The sequence below is a fragment of the Varanus komodoensis genome, unplaced genomic scaffold, assembly GCF_004798865.1.
Source record: "Varanus komodoensis strain SLA01 unplaced genomic scaffold, ASM479886v1 scaffold11, whole genome shotgun sequence".
NCBI lineage: Eukaryota > Metazoa > Chordata > Lepidosauria > Squamata > Varanidae > Varanus > Varanus komodoensis.
In genome coordinates this window covers 1,846,254-1,868,981 of record NW_025335317.1, presented here as the reverse complement: position 1 = coordinate 1,868,981, position 22,728 = coordinate 1,846,254, and the positions used below count along the sequence as shown (strand labels likewise).

The following is a 22,728-nucleotide window of genomic DNA, read 5'->3' as shown; positions in this document are numbered from 1 at the left end:
GCACCTGACAGAGGCAAATCGGTGGCAGCGTACAAACAATAAGCCTGTCAAAAGAGCAAACTGGTGACAAAGAACAAATGAAGAAACTCCATCTCCGAGCCCTGCGCTACGCTCCTCCCTAGCTGCTTGGAGACCCACCATGTCCATCGCAAGTCTGCAGCCGGCCTTACCTCTTGTGGAAAAGCCGCTCTGTAGCAAAGAAACCTCACACAAACTCCCTGCATGTCCTTTCTCAGCAGAGGAGTTTTCCCAGTCCCCCTCCCCTTGCCGGCTAGAAATTTCAGTGGACCCCCTTGCTTGTGTGGAGCTGACTGTCCTGGAATGGCTCCTCCCCAGCTCTGGGACGGATTCTCAGGGATTCCTATTGTTGCTATGGAATAGATTGGCTAAGTTTGACCGGCAGAGGGACTCAGCCAGATTCCCTGCACTGTCAGGCCAGCCTCAGGTGGCCCAGCCCTGTGCTTAAGCAGAGCCCTGCCTCTGCTCGAGAAACGGAGGGTTCTCCCTCTGGCACCCAGGTAAGATGGAGTCGGAATGGCTTGTGTGGTTGGGCTATTCCAGGCTAACCCTAACACCCCTTCCCTCGAGGAAGCTGGGTCCTTACTCCCTGTTCCGGTCATAACATGCAATGTAGATTGTACCGCTTACAGACATGAAACAACAGGGAAGTGGACATGATGCACAAGCTAAATCCACCCCCCGGCGCAGCATCAGCAACAGTATTGCCTTCCCGCGTGATGAGTTGGGTTCCACAGTCAAAGTCTCACAGGGCCGGGCTCCAGGGCAGGCACTTCCGACCGTGCCTTTTGGTCCCTGTGACCTTTGTGAAGGAAGATGGTCTGTCTATGGAAATGGAAGCTCAGACTGAGATTCCCAGACACACAGAATGGCAGCAGCACTGCAAAGGTGGTGTTCAGAAGTTGCCAATGCCCTTGTTTCTAGCCTAGCAAGTAAACCCATAAGAGAACAAAAAGATCAGTATGCGTGAATCAGCTCTAAACTGCTCCTCCTCTACTGAATACTAAGTCATACTAATTCTCTGAGAAGATCGAAAGACAAGAAGTCACCTCTAACGAATAAACACCGTTGGATTTTCTCTAGAGAAGGAGGAAACTGGGCGCCCCCTGCTGCGTGATAGTTGCATCGGTCGTGTTCAGGAGGGGAATGCGTTCAACCATATTTAGAGAGCCCCGACATTCAACTGGTGGTTAAATTATAATAGTACAGATTGGGAGTAAGCAGCTGAATGTGCTTTTTCAAAAAACTCTCCTGCCCAGTTTTTCCAATTAAAAAATATGGATTTGGAGGAATAATGGGGGCGAGGGAAGGAACCCTCCTCTGATATTCCTGCTGATTTGCCATGTTTGAAATGCTGTTTAAAGCTTCTGCTGATGCAGCTCTCAGCCTAGCCCCCTTCACGGGATAGCTCTCCATAGGAGGAATGCTACATGCCCTTTTCTGTGCTCCTTGAGGATCAGAGTGCAGTAATTAATGCAAGTGCAACCTGCAATATGAGACAGTAATGTGGCATGCCCTTCGGTCGGGTTCCTAGAATCACAGAATCCTAGGAGAGCAGAGTTGGGAGGGGCCACGGAGGCCATCGGGCCCAACCCCTGCTGGTGCAGGACACCACGTCACACCCTCCCACTCAGGGGGCTGCCCAGTTTCTTTCTGAATGACTCCAGTGTGGGAGAGCCCACCGCCTCCCCAGGCAGCTGGTCCCACTGTCGTATTGCTCGGACAGTGAGGAAGCTTCTCCTGATGTCCAGCCTGAATCTGGGTTGTCGCAACTTGAACTGATTATTCCGTGTCCTGCACTCTGGGATCAGCAAGAAGAGACCTTGACCTTCCTCTTTGTGGCAGCCTTTGAGGTCCTTCTAGAGGGACATCATGCCCCCACTCAGTCTTCTCTTCTCAAGGCTGAATATGCCCAGTTCCCTCAGTCTCTCCTCACAGGGCAGTGCTTCCAAGCCCTGGGTCACTTCTGCTGCCCTCCCCTGGACCCTTTCCGATTTTCCCGCATCTTTCTTCAGCCTTGGTCCTAGCCGCTCCTTCCCATTGCCATCCCTCCCCAACTACGTTCTGCAGCAGTCCCCACTGAGCTGCTTTGGCTCACCTCCCTGCCACTTTTTTTAGAGATTTGTTCTGTTTCTTTATTTCTTGTGCACATTTGGCTGCAGACAGAGAAAAGCTGTCTTAGTCTTAGTGCGGAAGACGCTTCCTCCGCAATTGCAGGTTCATAATGCTGAAGGGATTAGTCTTACAGCTTTGCTAAGCCTGAGGGCTGGGAGACTTTTTGGACCTCCCAGGCATAACGAGAGCAATGATTCCTCGGTCAGCCCAGCAGCGCAAGAAGATGGAGCTTAAACGAAGAGGCTGTGTTTGATTTTCCTCGGCACACACAGAAGGAGGCAGAGGAAGCGGCAGTGCTCAGCCTCGTCCATATAACCAACAGCCAGCATAGTGCAGCTGCTCTAATGTTTGGAATCAGATTGCAGGTGGAAAACTGGATTCCTGCATTCAAGCATGAAAAACCGACCTGGGCAACCTGCCCCAGTCCTGCTGACACCGATCCCATCCGAAGAAGAAAACGAGGCAGGCAGCTGTGTCCTATCATGGCTTGGTCCTTCTGCCTTCCGGGGACCCCTGCCACCACGGAGGCCATCCGAAGAGGGACCAACAGCAGCGCCTATCTTCTCTTGCTGAACTTCCCCTTGACTAGCTGAACTGGCTTTTCTCCTCCACCCCCCCCCCCTTTGCATTGTGTCTCTTAGACTGTAAACCTGCAGGCAGGGACTGACCTGGTTCACACGACATGACACCTCGTTGTGAGTGACAAGCCATGATGGGCTTCACAGCTGTGCAAACTGGACAACTTTCCACCTGCTGGTTTGTTTGAGGACAAGCTGGCCCAACAACCGATGGCTTGTTCTAGGCATTACTGGGCACCTGATGGGTTGTTATGTCATCCAGATCTGGATTATTGATCCCACTGAAGATTGTGGGTAGCAGAGGGGAGTCACATGGTAAAAGTGGCAAAAACCTCTTGCCAAGTCAGCCAGACCCCCTCTTGTGTCCACCATACCCCCTGAAACCAAGCTGCGCAATGGGGCAACTATTGCTGATTTAGTAACCCTACCACAATCATGACTATTTTTGCATATTTTAGCATTTTCCCCCAGGGATTCCCCACCCACCGCCACCACCTATCTCCTTTTTGATAGCCAGTGAATGTGGTTCTCTTTCATCAACACCCAATGATGTTTATATTACAGTAATCCCTAAACCAGATATAGGTCATACCCTCTGTGCTAACTATCAATTTGATTGATTAATGTTGATATTAAAGTACTAACAGCAATTTGGCTGACAAGTTACAGGAAATTATTCCATTAAGCCAGCCAGACAGGTGGGGTTCATTAAAAATACGGCAGGGCCAATTGGGTTGGTTGGGGATCCACTTGCATGAAATAACCACAGAGCACACAGAGCTGCTGGGTGCAGAAAAGGCTTTTGATAGCATTCATTGGAAATTTACCTTTGCCACGTTGATAAATTTTGGCTTTCCTCCAAAATTTCAAACATTGTTAAAATTTTATATGAAACACCAAGAACCACATTTAGGCCAATTGTATCTTGTCTGAGTTTCTTTTACTTGAGAGAGGTCCTAGGCAGCTGAAAAGTTACACCTGCCTATTTTTTATACCTATACACATTTATTATCAATGAATAAATATAATTCACTGAATCTTAACCAAGAATGTAATGATGAACTGGAGCGCCCCGTCTTGCCCAGTCAATGGGTGCACCATTCCTATCTATTTTCCAAGGGGGCATGGACCTTAGGCTTAGCAATATCTTGAGTGGGCTGGACACCAAAACAACTCTTCGATTAGGGTTTAATTCAATTATTTGTTAGTTAAACAGCTTTTGTTTAATTCAGTGCAAAAATGTTCTGAAATAAATGATGTACAAATGAGAAACTGAACCTAATTCAATTATTAAAAATCTACCCATTTTTCCAGGTGAATTAGTACCAGCCCTGCTACTAGCTTTCTCCTTAGAATTTACAAGAATTTATGTAGAGAAACATTCAGTTCAGGGAAAGGAATAGTCCAAAAACAGTTCTAGGGTACAAGTCTATCACCCCCCCCCCCTTGATACATGGAATTTTGGGGCACAAGCCGATCACACCCCCTTGATGCATGGAATTTTAGGGTACAAGCCGATCACACCCCCTCGACGCATCTTAGAGGCTTATCTACACCCTGTGCCTCAAATGAAGTACAGCAAGGGCAACTTCTGCTGCTGGCACACCTGACATGTCCTGGTTTTTATCTATACAGCCTTTTTCAGCCAACTAGATAAAGTCCTGGGTAGAGGAAGGAAGGATGCCGGGATGCCCTCAGGAGGCGTGTAGGTCTCCCCCGTGATGAACATTTGCAGCCTCTGATCTCCAAGGCCAAGGAGGTTAGAGCTGGGCCGCTGAATGATCCTGTGGCACCCCAGGTGTCCCTGAGGGCCATAGGATTGCACTCTGAGCATCTAATCTGCTAATCAGGCTAAATTCTCAGTGCAGTCTTCTTCACACATCACACCATCTTGCTCAAGGGAAGAACCCTACAGATTCTTGGATGGTTGAAATAGATGAGAGACATTTCTCCTCTTGAGGAATGTCTATCTCAACACTTTCAAAATTACTGATATAAAGAGCGGAAAACTCAAATTACTCTGGAGTTAAAAATAATAAGAGAACCATCAGGAATTCTGTTATGTTGACTTCATGATTCCAGTCTAATTTCATATGATCAGGCATCTTGTATCTTACAGCCACAGAAAAACTATCGATCATGCAGTTAAACTACTTAATGTAGAATGGAATGAAGCTGAAAATTTCATTTTCTGATTATTGCAGAGGCCCAAGAACAACAGAATGTCCTCAAGTAATCACAATTAGTCTTTTTCAAAAGATATTCAGGAATCAAGCTGGGTATTTAATATAGTTTGTATTTCTGAAACATAATAATTTTCTGTTTCAGACAGCCAAGAATCCCTGAATGATCATTCTCATTTTGTAAACTGAGACAATGAATTAATCTTCTGATCTGACTTTTTATGACTTGTGCAGGGTCGCTCTAATTGCTGCCTCCCTGGCAGATGAAATGTACGCAAGCCTTAGAAAATAAGCAAAGCTGACAACAAGAATTGGGCATTTGAGCTTAAAATGAAATCTGATTCTGGCTCTGAATATTTCTTCACTTGCTTTTTGAAAAGCTATTAATATTTTCAGATTGTCTTCTAAGCACAGAACAGAAGGCCACATGACGTTTTTAAAAAATGAGAGCAAGGAAATGGTCAAGAAGGTTAAGAAAAAGTTCTCTCCCCAGTAGTGCCTGATGAAACCCGAAACTGATGGGAACTGTTGCATGTGCTGCTTCAGTGCACGTCTTTTTCTTGCTTGCTTCAGAGATATCTGCAGAAGGCAGAATCTGTAAGACTCTCAGCCATTACTTGCAGCTTTCAAGGTGTGAGGCCAAGAGGGCACAGAATTATGGAAAGGTGAAGCGGCTTAGGTGAAGCAGTGACTGGGTTTGTACCACACAATCAACCAACCATGGTTTGTAACATTTTCCTCCCCTTGCCAGTCTAAAAACCATAGAGGGTTGATGTGAACCCAGCACTGATCCATAGGGTGGATTATAAGCCACCTCGGCTACCCTTGACTTGTGGTAGGGTTTGTTTAACTCATCATGGGTTAATGTACCATCTGAACCCAGACACTAGTTTCTTCCTGCCTCCATGTGCTGGAGATCTATGGCCACTCCTGTTCTTGCAAGCAGCTTGGTTTCCCAGCCTCTGTCTCGCAACAGGCTGCACTCCTTCTTCTGAAGCTGGCTGGCCATCCAAAGATCTACAGTGGTGCCTCGGCTCACGAACGCCTCAGTTCACGGCTAAATCTGGTCACAAACAGACATTTCTGAAAAAAATTGCCTTGGGTTGTGAACTCCTCATGAGGTGACGATCATGATCGCGCCCACCTCCCCCCGAGCATGCCCACCTCCCCTGAGCATGCCTGCAATCACGTCCCTCTCCCAACACCCCAGCACACCTGCTTCAAATTTTTGTGATTAAAAAAAAATAGTTGCAGGACGGATTAACCTTATTTGCATTGACCCTTATGGGGAAATTTGACTTGGCTCATGACCAGTTTGGGTCACGACCAGAGTCCTAGAATGGATTAAGCTCGTGAGCCGAGGTACCACTGTACTTGGTAACTGCTGATACCAAAGCTGGAGCTCAGATGCACAGCCATCTGAGAGTGATGGTGAGCCTGGCACTTTGCACTGAGTGTGAGTCTGGGGGAGGGGGGTGCTCCTGAACTTGTATTTTCAGGAAGGGAGTCCCAGGATCTAAGGCAGATGGTGACAAAGATGAAATATTCAACCTATTCGACAAACTGAAACAGATTATATCCATCCAAGCAACCACACTTAGAATATCGTTCTGTTCTCTGTACCTCAACAGGATATTGTAGAGCTGGAGAAAATGTAGGAAAGAGCAACTAAAAGATTGAGGGGTTGGAGCCATTCCAGACAGTTGCAACAGGCTGGTATTGTTTAGTTCAGAAAATAAGGTGAGAGAAGGAGACCTAATAGACACATACAGAATTGCACACTGGGTAGAGAAAGTGGACAGAGGGACATTTTCCCCTTATTTGTTTTCCCAAAATACTAGACCAATGTGCTTTATAGCCGTCTCCTAAGCGGATGGGTGGGAGAGTTGGCACAGAGAAAAGGAAGCATTTCTTCACACAATGCACAGTTGAGGGAATTCGCTGCCATGGGGAGCGGTGATGGCCGCCAGTTGGGACAGCCTTAAAACGGATTGCAGTGAATCATGGAGATTGAGGCTTGGGACCTGGATGCCTGAAGGAGCACCTCCTTCCTGCCTGGAGGTGCCTGGCTTCCCCTTAAGATCTGGGAACCAGAGGCCCCATCACCACTCTCACCTCATCCTGGGCAGGGAAAGCTTGCAAGCCATACATTACAGGAAGCTGGTCAAGATCACTTCTGGACTAGTCAGTAAAGCAGGGTGGGAAAGGCTTCAGAAGGGACCACTTCACATGGGTTTATTTTTCAGGGAAAATTCCATCTCCTATGTTTGTGAGGGCATGCTGAGAGTTGCAGTCCAGCACTTCTGGAGGATGCCAGCTTAGAGACCACTGTTACACTGTATGTTGCCCAATAATAAGTTCATTATTATATGTTTAGCAGTGTTTGAAACTGCTGTTGTCCCCAGTCACTCTGTAGAGCAGGACTGCTTTTGCTGTAAGAAGGAGACTCTTTGCCTCCCGGAAGCTGCTTCTGCCCACCACCCCATCTCCCCAGAAAGGAAGGTTAGGACAAACACCGTGATGGTGGGAGATAGGAACATTATAAAATCCATGGCAAGAAGCATTGTCTTTTGTGCTCAGCCAGAGGAGCTTGCCCAGGCAGCTTCGGAGACCCATTGTAAGAAAGGAATGCAAGCTTTCCTTCATCTGTCTATATTCTACATCCATATTTCCTCACTGGATTCAACTAACTGCATATCGCTTCTGACACAGGTGGTGTCATTTCTTCTGAAATATCTCAAATCGAAAGTGAGGTGCCTTGGCTGGACCCTGGGGTTAAAATGGAAACACCCCAATATCCCATGCATAAGAAAGCGAGCTCCCTCATTTGCCCGTATCTCTTTCTTCTGACACACACGTTCCTTCCCTCCCTCTTACTCAGAACAACCTGCAGCAGAAAAATGACAAGCCAAAATTGCCACAGAGTTTCCCTGTTTGCAAATTTCCAAGCCTCCTTCTGGGATCACAAACTTTTAATTGGTCTTGTGCTTCTGAGGAAAATCACAGCTGGTTCACTGTCAGACTTCCAAATGTAATATTTTCACCTTGATAGAAGACCATCTTCCCAACACAGTCCTAAAAGCTTCACAGTGGAAAGAAAATTTATCTTCTGTCTTTTAAAATAAGTGGGTTTCCCAAATAGCGAAGTGTGCAAGCCAGAAAGACGGCCTCTGTTCTTTGGGGTGCAGGGCTTGACATCCTCCCATCCAGTTGTTTTTATCAACCGCTATAACAGATTTGAGCAAATGCTTTCTTTTTAAAACAAATTCTCTCTTATCTCCTAGCAGCAGTTCCCATGGTACGGATTACCTGGGGAGCGTTAGCAAGACGTCAGTGTGGACAGCTGCAATATAACAGCCACAATAACAAGAGCAATGAAATTTTAGGAGATGTAACATTTTGCTGACAATTATACTTATTGATATTTCTAAAATTCATTTAGGCTTTTACTGTAACCTTAGCAACTGCAGGAAATGCAGGGATAAATTGTTACAATCTTAATGTTATTAAAAAAATTCGTCTGACTGAATTTAAATTGTGAATCATATTAAAACTTTCAATCAAAATAAATTACTCCTGATGAAACACAGAATTAAAAATGACTTAATCTTGAGCTAAGCCAATGGAAAAAAGTTCAGCTTCAATAAAACAGGAAATATTTCATAGATTAATACATACATACATGCATACATATGTAGCATATCTCCCAGAAAGGCTATTTTCCTTAGCCAGAGGGATCTGTTGTGTTATTCTCCTCGGAGACCCAGATTAGGAGAATATGGTTCTTTTTTGAACAGCAAAACATTCTACAATTTTTTTAGTTGTTGCCGTGCTCTCTCAATTCCTCCCAGCATAATACAGTACTCCAGAATAATTAGATCCTTTATTCTGTGGCAAACACAGGGCCAAGGTGGCTTGATTACTCTTAATTATTGTTGTTATTTGCTATTTTTATTTATATTAGATCTTTCTAAAATGGAATTTAGGTGTATTTTTTTAGAAGCTACAGCCTTTTCTACTTGAGTATCAATTTCTCACATACCTTGGCTCAGTCGTTCATTCCAAGGAAGGCTGCAGCCAAGAAGATGGAGACTTGGAAGGGCAGCAATGAGGGAACTGGGAAAGATCCTCAATTGTGAGGATGTTTCACTGGAGACCAAGGCCAAGAGCATCCACACTATTGTATTCCTGATCACTATGGCTCAGTGTGAAAGCTGGACAGTGAAGAAAGAACAAAGGAAGAGAATTGATGCATTCAAAACATGGTGCTGGAGGAGAGCTTTGCAAATACCTTGGACTGACAGCAAAACAAGCAGCTGGATTCCAGATCAAATCAAGTCAGAGCTTTCCCTAGAAGCAAAAATGACGAAACTGAAGTTATCGTACTTCGGACACAAGATGAGAAGGCAAGGCTCCCTGGAGAGGACGATCACATTGGGGAAAGTTGAAGGCAGAAGACAAGAGGGAAGCCCAGATATGAGATGGGCTGAATCCATGATGGGAGCCCCAGCCTTGAACTTGGAGGGGCCGAGAGGAGCTGTCTTGGACAGGGCAGTTCATTCATAGGGTCTGCATAGGCCCGAGGTGGCACATGACGACAAATAAATTGATCTGCCACTCATCAGTATAAGCACCATCTGTCCAGCTGTGAGCTGTTCCATGCACAGCTCAAAATGGAGTTATGCAGCTGTGATCGGCTGCAGGTCCCTGTGGATACTTAGGCTAAGAAGGTATGAAGAAAGCATTTGAAAGAATAGAAAGGTCAAAAGGAGGGTAGCTGAGTTAGGGCACAGCAGCAAACAAGATACCTGACAATGTGAAATTCTTGCCCACAGGTATGATGCTACCATATTTATCAATTAAATTCCATTAATTCCAGTAGGTCTGCTCTATATCTGAATCCAAACAGATTTAGATTCTTGTACCAATGTATATAGATTTAAATATATATTATTTCCAGCAGGAAAATTTATGTTGGGTAGGGGGAATCCTCATCTCTGCACTGACTGAACACTGGGAATGCCCAAATAATTAGTTTCCTGAAGGACTCATCAAGCTAAGACGAGTCAGTGTAGGACTCCCAGTTAAAACCAGCCCTCTCAGTCCAGTTGCATCTTGAATGCCTCCAGTGTGGGGGAGCCCAAAACCTCCCCGGCTAATTGGTTCCATTCTCGTCCTGGGCAGGGAGTTCAGCTGCAATCTGGCTTGCATATTCCATATCCTGCACTCTGGGATGATCGAGATCTTGTCCTTCCTTTTTGCGACAACCCTTCAAGTACTTGAAGAGTGCTATCATAGGAACCCTCAGTCGTCTCTTCTTGATGTAAAACACGCCCAGTTCTTTCCATGTCTCCTCATAGGGCTTTCTTTGGAATAGAATATATGCTACTGTTTTAATGCCATATACGCTCATTATGTCAGGAGCAACAGTTTTAAAAAGTCAAAGCAAATAAAAAACATATTCACATAATTCTTAACGAAGATATTCTTGACAAAATGTGTGATGCTCTATTTAAAGCAGATAGAGATGAGGAATGAAATGATGGTTTGTGGGGTGATTCTCAACAATCAACAATTCACTTGAAAAAATTAACATAAATTAATGAATTTTAGTGGGATTTTTAGAGAGATTTAGCACTGTTTTAATGTTGTGCACCTGCAGAACTATTTATCTGAGTACTCATGTGGGAATCTTTGGAAAGAAAAATAAATCTCAGCTCGGTACAGAAGAGATATCAGTTCTCAGAAATCACTGGAGCATTGCTTTTAATAAATTGGAAATGTTAATCAAATTAGCTGAGCTGCAAACAAAGTTTACGTTGACAAGCACTGATAGAATTGCATCATTTAGTGCAATACTATCAATCAACAAACACAATTTTTAACATATCAAAAGAAAATTGTGTAAATACATAAGCACCTACTATGCTGTGCTGGGAGATGCTGCCTTCCTTCTACCACAACTTCTGGTGGAGCGTACCTTCTTCAGAACATCAGTGATGGTGCATTAGTATATTGAATTAGAAAACACAACCTGTACTTTTGAAGAAACATTGGGATTTAGCTTTTATTTCTTGTTGACCTTCACCAGTTGCCCATTTGACACTCCTCAAAGCATTCATGTTCCAATTTCTGATGCTGCTCTCCTTAATGAATGCACAATGCTCCTGCCGTGCTGTGCTCACTCATCAGGTGTTTTCAACAGGTCGTCTGGCTTCGGATGCTACTTTTACATGATAGCGCTGAGATCTGCTCTCAGAGCAGCGACCCTTGGGCCTCTCTGAGAGAGGGATGTCCGAGAAATCCACAGCGGATTCAAGGCTTTGAATTTCTATGAATCTGACCAAAGACTCCACAGTGGGAAACTTGCGAACTTTGTTTCCCAGAAACCTTTCTTTTGGGTGGTTGTGGGGAGGGAATGTCTCCCAGTGTGCCTTCAGCATGAGTGTGTGAAAATTTGCATACCGGAATGGATTTTTTGTTGAAATTCATTTGCAAACAGGGATAACATTCTTGAAATTCTTTTTTTAAAAATACAGTTATTTCAATGAGCAGATGGCAAAACAAAAGATGCCTGATAATCCCCCAAACACAGACAAAACAGATCTCTTCATAGTGGCTAAGAGCACGGGACTGGGACTCAGACGATCTGGGTTTGAGTCCCCGCTCGGCCATGGAGCCAACTGGGTGACTCTGGGCCAGTCACAGACTCTCAGCCCAACCTACCTCACAGGGGTGTTGTTGTGGGGATAAGATGGAGGAGGAGAATGATGTAAGCTGCCTTGAGCCCTTTGAGGAAAAAGGCAGGATATAAATCGAAAAATAAATAAATAAATAAATAAAATAATTCTCTCTCACCGCCCTTTTCTGTGCATTGGTTTGATGTCACCGCACCAGCTCGTCGCTCCACGTATTGTACAAGGTTAAAACTGCGCCGTCCATCTCGGCACCAGGGAGTCCCTGAGGCAGCTTTCTGAAGGCTTGCTTCCCATGCAATGCCTGGCCCACACGGAGTACTGCACACGTGTGCCCCTTCACTCAGAGCACAGCCCTTTGGAATGTCATCTTAGGCAGAGGTGGGGACCCCAGGCCTGCGTGGCAAGCCGACCCCTCCTGCAGCACCGGCCTACGCCTGTGGAGCACCTGAGAAGCTCCTTGCAATCATACCCCCCCCCCACGCACACACACACACACTTATGGCTCAGGGATGGCCCCTCCCTCCCTCCCGCACTGTTTCCCCCATTGGGAATGGGAAGAGGGTGACAGAGAAAGGAAGTGATTTGGAACATGGAAACAGGAAGAGTGGAAATGTAACTAGGAGAATGCCTTAGCCATAGAGGGGAGGGGGCTGCAATCAAATAGCGGGGGAGGGGGAATTGGCTTGTAGAGAAAATAGCAGTACACTTGCTCAACGCCCTCATGAATATTAACTAACACACCCCACATAGAAAATAAGCTCATTATAATGCACATGGGAGATATGAAGCGGAAGGTATTGGGGCGGCATGAAATGGGTGGACGGAAAGATTGCAGCCACCTGGCCCTTCGGCCAACGAGGGAAAGCGGCAGGAAGAGCACATGGGAAAAGGGCATAAATGTGAGGTGTAAACCTGCTCTGGGAGTTGGAAAGGGGAAGGAAACCCTCTGACTCCCTTTATTGCAATAAACTTTTGAAATAAAAGAACTCTGTTGCCTGGCGTGTTTTCTCTTCCGAAGAAAAGGACAGAGTGTTACTAACCGAAGGGAACGGCTCTCCGCAGGCTTAGTTACTTCTGCTTAGAGCCGGTGTGTTTTCATATGTGGAGACCAGCCCTTCCTTGCCCGCCACTGGAATGTGGGTCCTGAGAGCATCTCCCAAGCGGAATTTGGACTCAGGCTGAAAGAGGTTCCACACCTCGTTGCGACTTTCCAGCACAAACGAGTAGGATGCCCTCATTCTCCTCCCACATCCGTCCACCTTTCTCGAGCTCCCTGAAAACCACCAGGGTCAACAGGAAGTGCTCACCCGCCATGTGGATCGTGCAAAAAGCAGTCGTGCACCGGGAAGCTGACTGCGTGGTACCCTCGTGCTCTATGGTTGCCGTGTGCCAGCCCGCCATCTCTGGCTTCTGGCGAGCCCTTTTGCAGGGATGCCCAAGGCAAGGGGCCCAGGCCAGCCCTGCGGACCAGGAAGCCCTCTGGCAAGCCACCATGCTCCTTGCAGGCCTTGATGCCCAACTTTGGCTCTGGGCGCAAGCGCAATTGCCCAGTAGCAACTGGTGGGCAGGTTACTCCTCTGAGAAAGCCAGGCTTTGTTTTAGAGGAAAGTAATGCCCAGGCAATGAAAGGAAATGTGGCAGCCCCCTTCCAGCTTAAAAGGTGGGCCGGTGCCTTCAGACTGTGCTTGATGTTTTCAGGAGAAGCCAAGTGATGAGAGTGGATGTGCCCTGAGTGACCGGGTTTGGACACAACAAAAAGCTATGGTGGAAACCATGGTGGCATGGCTTATTATTTCTGAGTCAACCATGGTGAAGCATGGTATGCATGGTCTCTGTGGAACCACGCAGAGAAACAATAGGCTGTTCTATGATTCCATGGGCCTGTCTGAACCCGGGGCCCAAGGTAAGACACCTTGATGCGCAACAACTGCGTGGCGTGGTTTAGCATTACGTGTGAGCACAGCCAGTGCGCTTTGAAAACTGAAGCTCCAGTCCTCTCTCAACGGGATCCAGGGAGAGGCAAGGGTGAATGTCCCTGGCCCAAAGATCATCACAATGATGTGATCACCAGGGGGCAGATCCTAATCTACATGCCCAATCCAGAGCCCAGAGCATCTTTTTAAAGCAAATCCATCAGATTCTGGAAAATGAACCTCTTTACTCAGATCAGACACTGGTAGGTCTGCCCCTCTACTAGCAAACAATGTATAATTTGTAGCAGACAATAATGACGAAAAATAGGCTACATACTAGCAACTTTAATATACTGTGGGAATATCATCTGTCAGCTCTTTGCAATACCAGGCACCCATCTGCAATACAGTCCAACACAGGTCTACTCAGAAGTAAATGTTGTTGTGTTCAATGGGACTGACTCCCCAGTATGTGCGCATAAGGCTGCCGCCTAAAATGGTTAAATTTGTTGTGGGAACTTCTGGTGCATTTTCTGTAACACTACAGAACTCTGCGGAGCTGCACCTTATTATATCAGATTTCTGTATAGCACAAGGAAGATTTCTCAAGGTGCTGTTTAAGACTTCCTTGTTTGTGATGGCAAATTGTTAATCACTCTATGACAGCATAAATAAAATTAAAGGGTTTAATTAAAACTAATGAATGAGTGAACTGAGAATAAGCAGCATGTTCCACTGACAGACCTGTAATGCTCTCAATAATTAAAGTGTCACAAAGCTGGGAATGTCTTCGACTTGTCAGAACTTGCAAAAGAAAAGATACAGCAGCTTCTAGAACAGCCTGAGAGTTCACATGAGCACCCAGGAAGGATGCCAGTCTGCCGGGAACGCCTTCTGCACAAGCCACGTGCCTGCGAACGTGCGTATTTGCCTTTGCACAGTCACATGGCAACGGCCCTTGTGCCAGTTTGCAGAAATGCAAAACCATTTAAGGAAAACAACCCTAAGAGGGGGGACTTCAAAATTAGCCCAATGAGACTGAGCATGCGTATTAAATACAGAACGCTCAATGTGCTTTGCAAGGACAAAATGGGGAAGGGGGAGGTAATGGAGTGGCTGGAGTCCTGAACAGAAGCATTGTGTTCTGCAACATGTTTTTGCAAGCTCCCCTTCCCTGTTCTAATTTGGGATAAATCTTCCAAGTGCTGAGGCGTATGCAGCCAAAGGGAGACCAGCCCCAAACAAATCTCGAGGGAGCCCAAGGCAGGCAGAAACCAGCTTCAAGAAGTTCCCCGAAAGCAAAGCTAAAATACCAGGTAGAAAGAAATGGCCATTTTTCTGGAGCAGCGGTCAGGGAGGGAACCTTCCCCAGTTCCTTTAAGGGTGAAGGACCAGAACTGGGGGAGATGAAGCAGGAAAGCCACCCTGGAACACATGCCTTGCTCTGTATGCTGGCAATGTTCTTTGTGCAATGGTATTTCCAGAACAGAGAGGGGAGAAGGCTGGATCCATGACATCCAGAGATAAGACTGTTGGTATTTCACAGCACAAGCGAGAATTGCCACAAACGCTGCAATGTGGAGCGTGTTTTATTCCAACCTATCAGCAATGCCCTTCTCTGTGTCACTCCACCCTCCCTACCCCTGTCCCTCCGTGGCCTCGGAGCACATTCTGCTCTCATCCAGCCATTCTGGGTTAACCCCCTCAAAGAACTGCCATGTGAGCCAGCGAATACTTCCCCTTGAGTGGGGGGGGGGGGCACCATGTGATCCATGAAACAACAGCACACGCAGCCTGAACTCCAGAAAGAGAAGGAACGGAAGAAGTGGCTTCCCTGCTGCTCGCCTGTGCCCAGAGCCCGGGGCCAAGGGGCCTGTGGAAGCAGGCGTGAGCACTGAAGGCCTGCCTTTGACCCGGAGGTCCCGTCCTGGCTGTACCACCCAGGGGCAACGGGGCTGTACTTCACCAGGCAGGCGAACCCGTGGCTCCGCATTACGTCAGGGAAGTACCTGGCTATCTATCGCTTGCATGCCCTTCTCTGAGAGCTGCCCAGTCCCCTAGAAGCAGCGCCTTCTGCTGAGATCTCTGCTTGGCCTTCGGCTGGTCGGCAGAGAGCCGTGGCACAGCCCTTGCGTGACCTGAGGTGGACTGCATCCACCTGCCTAGTCCACTGACTCGTGCTCTGTGTGGTCGAGATCCAGGGGAATAAAGCGTGGCTGCTCCGGGTGCTCAGCCGAAAAGGAATATTGTAAAGGCGGGAAGGTGTAGAAAAGAGCCGCGAACACGATCAAGGGGTTGGATGAATCTCTTACAAGGCACGGCTAAAACGTTTGTTGAGTACTGTCAGGAGGTAAGCAAGGGATAGAAGAGGTGATGAAAGGAGATGGGGCTATCATTGTTTATCTGTTGCATACTAAGATGGGGGATCATCCAGTGAAGTTAGTGGGAGATTCAAGAAGGATGAAGGGAGCATAACCCTAAGCTCAAGGATTAGCCTTTTCCCCAAATCTCCATCATGCGCCTTCACACAGAGATGAAATCTCTGATATCACGCCTCATCTTTGGAACTCTCTTCCTAAGGAGGTGTATCTGGGACCCTCATTATTATGTTTTTGCCACCAAGTAAAGACTTTTTAGTTTAGCATTTGCCATTAGAATCCTGGTTTTACTGCTTTTGCTGCTGGTTTTATTACTGTTGTTATTCTTGTTTATATTATCTTCCTGTTTCATACTTTATATTAGTAGAATTTTATGTGGTTTTAGATGGTATATTTTTATTTTTCTACAGGTATGTTAGGTTGTTGTTTCTGTTTTTTGTGAGCTGCCCAGAGAGCCCCTGGGCAATGGGGCAGCATACAAATACAATAAAAAATCAAATAAAAAATCGAGTATATCCCCTTCTCGGAATCTGCCTCTCTCACTGGTAGGTGCAACCATTGGATGCATGTTGACATCAAACCGTGTTGGTTTAGCGATGGCGAACATGTCTGCCAGCAAACTGCAGCCTTCGCATGCACCTGGGCGCCTGTCTTCTTAACTAGACATTGGCAGAAAAACTAGGGCAACACACAGAATGATTGGCAAGGAAATAAAACAAGGGACGTGACATGAGCTGTTCAGGGCGGGTCCTGTCACAAATTCTGCTCTCTTTCTTTGAGCCCATGAGCCTCTGCACTTGGAAGATTTTGTGCTTTTACCCAACTTATGCTCTTCCCATAAGAAGAGCAAGGTGGAAGAAAATTAGTCAGATTAACCTAACTAAAAGTGACGTGGTTTAAAGATTAAGTCAAAGCTATGCAGTTTATGTTTACTATGAAACCAAGTATTACCATAGCCAAGGATTTCTCAATCCTACACTTTGAAGGTTATGTTTCTGGAAAGAAAACATCTTTCTCTGTTAAAATGTTTTGAAATCCCCATATATAAGATTCTGTAGGCATCATAATCTTGTTTGTGATGCCATGTTCTTTCCTTCCTGTTCATTTGTGTGCTAGCAGAGACTGGAGGTAACTGTTGTGACCCTTAAGAAGTTGTGTTGCACCTCACTCAATCCATGGGTGCTCAGCTAAGGACCTCTCCTGACCATACGGTAGCATGAATAAAAGTCTGCTTGGATTGTAACTTTCTCTTAAGTGGACTGGAGTTTCTTTATATTTAAAGGGTTTTTCCCCTCCACAACCCTGTAAGGTCAGGCTGCTAGAAAGGGCTTTACTCTTATGACCAAAATGGCTCTAATGTTCTTAATGTTGACAGAGAATTGTGCCTAATCATCTAAGTCACATTCATATTGCACAAAGATTTAGAAAGCTTCATTTTCTCTTCACCATTCCATCCCTCGTCTGCCCCTAACTTATTATACATAAGAGATTTGTATTTTTATACATCATACGTACAATTTAGTTGCAATGAAAACAGAAACATCAGCAAATCTACAAAGCCAAAACCATTTTAAGTGATCTGCGGTGAAGTAATTCCCTCCACAACAGGTATAAGCAAACCCAAACTGATGCTTTCTACACAAATGATAATAAATAAAGGCCAAAATTTTGTCAAGTTTATAGTGTAAATGTAACATATAGGTCCCTCGGTATCATTTGAAGGAAATTAATGTGGGGCGCCAAAGAGATGGAGTCTGCAGTATGTAATACTCAAGAGGTTTGGCTGTGATTTTGTTCCTAGTGTAGCAGAAAGAAATGCTCTTGGCAAACCTTAAGGGGGAAATAAGACATATATGTAAGTAAGATTAATCTGCAAATCTGGCATCTCTCATGACTCATCTTTTACATTATGAACCCTAAAATGCAGAGATTGTTATGGGTCAAAATTGCATGGCTAACGTGAACATCTTGGACCTCCCTTCAATCAAGACAGCCCTGGAGGACGTGAAAGAGGCAGGTCTCCCTCACCTGCTCTCTGCTCTGTAGGTCTTCTCAAAGGACGCGAAGAAGAAGAAGGATGCTGCTCAGCCACAGGCTGCGTTCAAACACACTGGAGCGCGACCTGCCTCCGTCTCTGGTGGAGGGAGCCCAGTTGGCGGCAGGCAGAGTGTTGCAAAATGAGAACAGCACCGTAGCTCAGGAAGCCCTGATGGCACAGCAAGAGCCTCGGGGCTCCAGCAGGATTTGAGCTGTGGTCCTTGCATGGCAGAACAAATTCCCTAGTAGGACTGGCTGCTTAAAGGGCCACTGCAAAAGGAGAAAGGTGGTTGGATGCTGGTGCTGAGCACGGGTGCCACGCAAACAGGAGGCACTGGGAGGTTCCCAGTTTCTTCTGCAATCTACCAGCGCAGGCATCCTGCCAGGAGGACGAGACGGCCCTCCACCTTTCTGCTTTCTGTGGTCATCCGTGTTTTTAATGTAAGTGTACATCTACATTTACATTCTGGAAATGTACATTTACAGATTAACTAGACCCTAATCCCAATCCCAGATGTTCCTTCTTGCATGGAAACCAAGCTGGCTCACATAGCTGTCTCCTTTTTATCATCACAGCAACCCTGTGAGGTAGGTTAGGCTGAAAGTCAGTGACTGACCCAAGTCTCCCAGTGACCCTCATGGCCAAGCGGGGACTGGAACCCACATCCCTCCAGTCCTGGTCTGAGACCCTCACCACTACACCACACTGGCTTTCCTGGACTTGCAGCAACTACTTAAAAAAAGACACTTTGCCCATAGTTGCACCTACTTTCTGAAACACCCTCTCCTCAGAAGATAAAACACGTGTAGTCTAAGGCAGTTTAAATATATGCTGGAAGTTTTTTTAAATTTTGATTTTTAGTTGATGGCTGTTTGTGTTTTTCTTGCATTGGATTTCTTTTATGGTTGTTCTGTTGTGCACCGGATAGATTCACTGTGGGGCCAGGGTCTTTATACATATTTGAAAGCAAATAAAAACAAAGGTGCCTCTCAGATCAAGGTATGCTGTAAGACAACATGTTGACGCTTTCATTATTTCAATATTTCATTATTTCACTATTCACTTGAAATACGGCACAAATGTGAGTCTAAGCTAAGCCCAAGGTCATCACGTTCGACTTCTGTTCTGTATGCTGAACAGAAGCTCACAATAAGAAAACAAACGGGTGATATTTCCAATTGAGCACATTACGGAAAGTTCTTGACAAGGGGAAAAAAACAGACTGAGGAGAAAAAATTGGAGGGAGACTGCAGGGTGTGACCAGTCGAAAGAGGACATGCACGCGGCGTGCTGTTACCCTCAAAGGAACTTCCAAGATGGCATCTGTATGAGATGCTTTTATAACCCATCAGTTGCACGCACATTTTGGAGAAGGTGGGGGATCAGGTGCACAGTATGCTAGAAGCACACGAGAGTAAAACAACGGGCTAAGACAATGCGAAAGGAAGACCCTTCGGGACAGACTCGCCACTGGCATTCCTGAGCGTACCCCCGAAGGGCAGGCAAGCTGCAGCACCGCTGCCTCAAGTGCCCAATCAGGTCAGGGATCCTGCCCGGCATCTGAGGCAGCTCTTACACAGTCAAGCCCTGAGCAGCCATGATACGGCCGAGCTTTCACTCATTCTGGCCTGACAGTCCCAATTATGAGCACGCCTAACAATGGAGTATTTCTGACCTTGGGAGAAACTGGTGAGTCATTGGGTGGAAACGGCTCCCTTTGTTTCAGTGTTTTCCAGTGCAGGCCTGTTGTTCAGGTTTTAATTAGAACATGTAGGGCCCTGAGACAAAAGGGTCTTCAAATTCGAAACAATGGAAGGTGTCCTTAGAAAAGCCCATCAAATGTGGTTCAATGCACCAGAGAGAAATGACCTATCGGAGCCAATGGGTGCAGACTGGGAACTCCCGTCCTCCACTACCATACTGGGAGGAGTGGGAAACATCTGTGTGAGGGGCAGGGGAGAGGCTGAGGGGCTGGCAGGGTGCGCAGGGCTGGGCATCAGAACAGCATTAGCCCCAGGGCACCACGCCGGCCCCAGCCTCCTCCGATCAGGGCCGCTGAGCTGGCGCAGTCAATTCAGAGGTGCAGGAAACCCACTCGCTCGTCCGGCCTGGGCTGACCCACTGCAGGGGTGGTGGCGGCTGGGAGCTATTCCCGGCCTTCAGGGCAATTTGGAGCATGGCGGGGAGGCCAGGACCAGCCTGGCATGGGCGCTGCATTTGCTTTTCTGCTCACCTTACATCCTCAAGGGCACAGGTGGGGAGCTTTCCGATGGGAGCCTTCCAATCCTCCACCAAGCCCACCCCCCTGGGACCTCCATGGTGGCCTCATCTCTCAGCTCCCGCAAAGGTGGCTTGCTGCAGCACCCCCAGCCTTGGGTTCAGTAGGCGCCTGGCCCAAGCCCAGAATGCAGAGCACGTTCAGTCCCAGCTGTGCCCACAGCTAGTGGGTGCCAGCTGAGGACTGGAACACCCTTCCTGGCCCTTGCGGCCCCAGGCCAAGTTGGCCAGCAGCGCTGCTGCCAAGGGGTGGCTGCTCCTCCTTCCCGCCATTGCCGTCCTGCCCTCATGCCCAGCCTATGCTCTGTGGGTGGTCTTTGCCAGCCCACCTCAGGCATGGCTGTTGCGCCACAGCCTGGTCCGCCTTTGCTGGTCCAGGCAATCCGGCCTCTGCAAAGGGGGCGACCCAGGACTTCTGCGGGAGTTTGCCTGCTGTTGCTGGCCCTGTCCTGGAGCTGGATGCCCCAAACCTGGCCTCTGCCCTACCTGAGCCTTTGCACCTGCCTGGAGGTCTTGTGGCCCAGCCTTGAGGGGAGCCCTTCTACCTGCCATCAGACAGTTCTCCCCGTGCTAGTTATACTGCTCTGCCTACAAGAGTGACCTCTTTTCCTTTGGAAGACCATCTTTCTGGGCTACCAAGGAGAACATTTTACAAGGCAAATCCATAGACATCTTCTCTGTGCTCTTCAAGGAGCCGGAGGTGCCTGAAAAACATGAGGATGCTCAAAAGGAATGCCATAAGTCAAAGAAAAAGAGTCATTGTTTACCCAGCTGCCTTATCTACATTGGAATCATTCAGCAAAGACTTCCTGAGTAGCTATTATTTATCAGGCATTCTCAGAACACAGAGGAGGAGCTTGGCTGACCTACACCAAGACTTGAGCACTCCCTGAGGTGAGATTGCAAAGACGATGCCCTCCGGGTGGGATTTACGATTGCAGCCAGACTCTGTTGCGGGAGGCAGAATACACAGCCGCCATGTGCCAGCCATGCACTCTCTGAAGTGCTGAGATTCGTGCCAGTGTAGGCATGAGCGTGCAGATGGCGTTGGCCAGCACCTGGTCCAGAGCCAGGGAAATGAGCAGCCTCAAGATGATGCAGCAGCTACAGGAATAGCAGCCCCCTCCAAAAGGGCCCCACCTCGGTCAAATGGGGCACATGGGCTCTCTTAGGCATGGTGATGCGACACACATTGGGGAGGGGGGGCTTTCCGTGGGGTTCACCATCCCATTTCAAGGACCCGAAGCATGATAAGCAGCCCATAATTTTAACAAGAATCTGTGTTTGAGATGGAGGCAGTGGCCAAGATCAACCAGAAATTTTGGTCCGTCATCTTCCAAGCCCTTCTCCATCCCTGCCTGTTCCTACCCTGCAGGTGCCATCCTTGGGCACTGTGCCCAAGAAGCGTCTACTGAGTTTCACCTGATCCACAGCCTGGCCTTTCCGAAGGGTGTCAACCGAACATCAACCACATTCTGGCATTTCTCCCAGTTCACGTCACAGCCCAGCTCTGGGCAGACCAGTTGGCAGACTTTGTGGGGCACCTTCAGTATGACAGTCAGGCCATGGGGCAGCTCATCAGTTCCCAGTCATCCCGGAATCCCAGAGTCGAATGTCTAGATACAGCATTTCCACGGAAGTTTAGGAGCCTCTGTTGCATTTGGCCCGTTCTGGGACCAGGCTGCAGCGTTGCTCCTGCCTCGTTGCCGAATCGGATGAGAGATTCTGGGCCTGGATCTGCTACAGCAGATTAGGGGAGTGCCGCAGAGCTGGCTCTTCTGCAGGGCTTGGCTCTCACTCCAGGACACAGGAGCCCTGTGGGGTCAGCCCTGTGGGATCCATCTAGTCCAGCACGTGGTTCGTGCAGTGCCAGCTGCCTGTGGGATCCTGCAAGCTGGACATGGCGGCCACCTCACCCGTTGCCCAGCTCCACAGCAGCTGGGGTGCAAGCCAAGAGGAGCACATGGCCAGAGACAGTCTTCCCCTCCATGCAATTGCCCAACCCCCTTTAAAGCCCTCCAAGCTAGCAGCCATCGTTGGCCACACCTCATGAAAATGAACTCCAGAGTTTAATTATGCTCTGTATGAGTTCTCCTTTTTATCTTCCCTAATCAGTTTCATGGGGGAACTCTGCATCCGAGCAGAGGAACAATTCACTATCTGGAATCAGATGCCTTTCATGGAAGAGGGAAGACTGGGGATAAATCACTTCTCAATTATATCAGTTTCTTTCCTATTGTTCTGTTGCAGGAGACTTGGGCATGTGAACAAATAATGTTCGATGGATGTACTGCTACCTCGCTGGCAACCATTAAACCTTCAGTAAACACAACCAGGTACCTTTTATCCTATGTGGTGGACCTGTAGTAAGGCAAAAAATTGAATTAAAATACACAAATGGCTTGAGGAAATGTTACAAAAACCTCTAATATTTAAACCTGAAGTTTTCTTATTAGGCATTGTACCTGAGGATGCTGGTAATCAAGCAATGTGTTTGATTTTACATGTAACCACTGCGGCAAGGATTGCA

General features: G+C 47.2%; 1 long non-coding RNA gene across 1 annotated transcript; it reads left to right on the top strand.

Moving 5' to 3' along the window:
- Window positions 1–15,314: 15,314 nt before the first annotated feature.
- LOC123018325 lies at window positions 15,315–22,569 on the top strand. The gene is made up of 2 exons (XR_006413746.1): window positions 15,315–15,855; window positions 22,449–22,569. It is a non-coding gene; the product is annotated as an uncharacterized LOC123018325 (long non-coding RNA).
- Window positions 22,570–22,728: the final 159 nt, after the last annotated feature.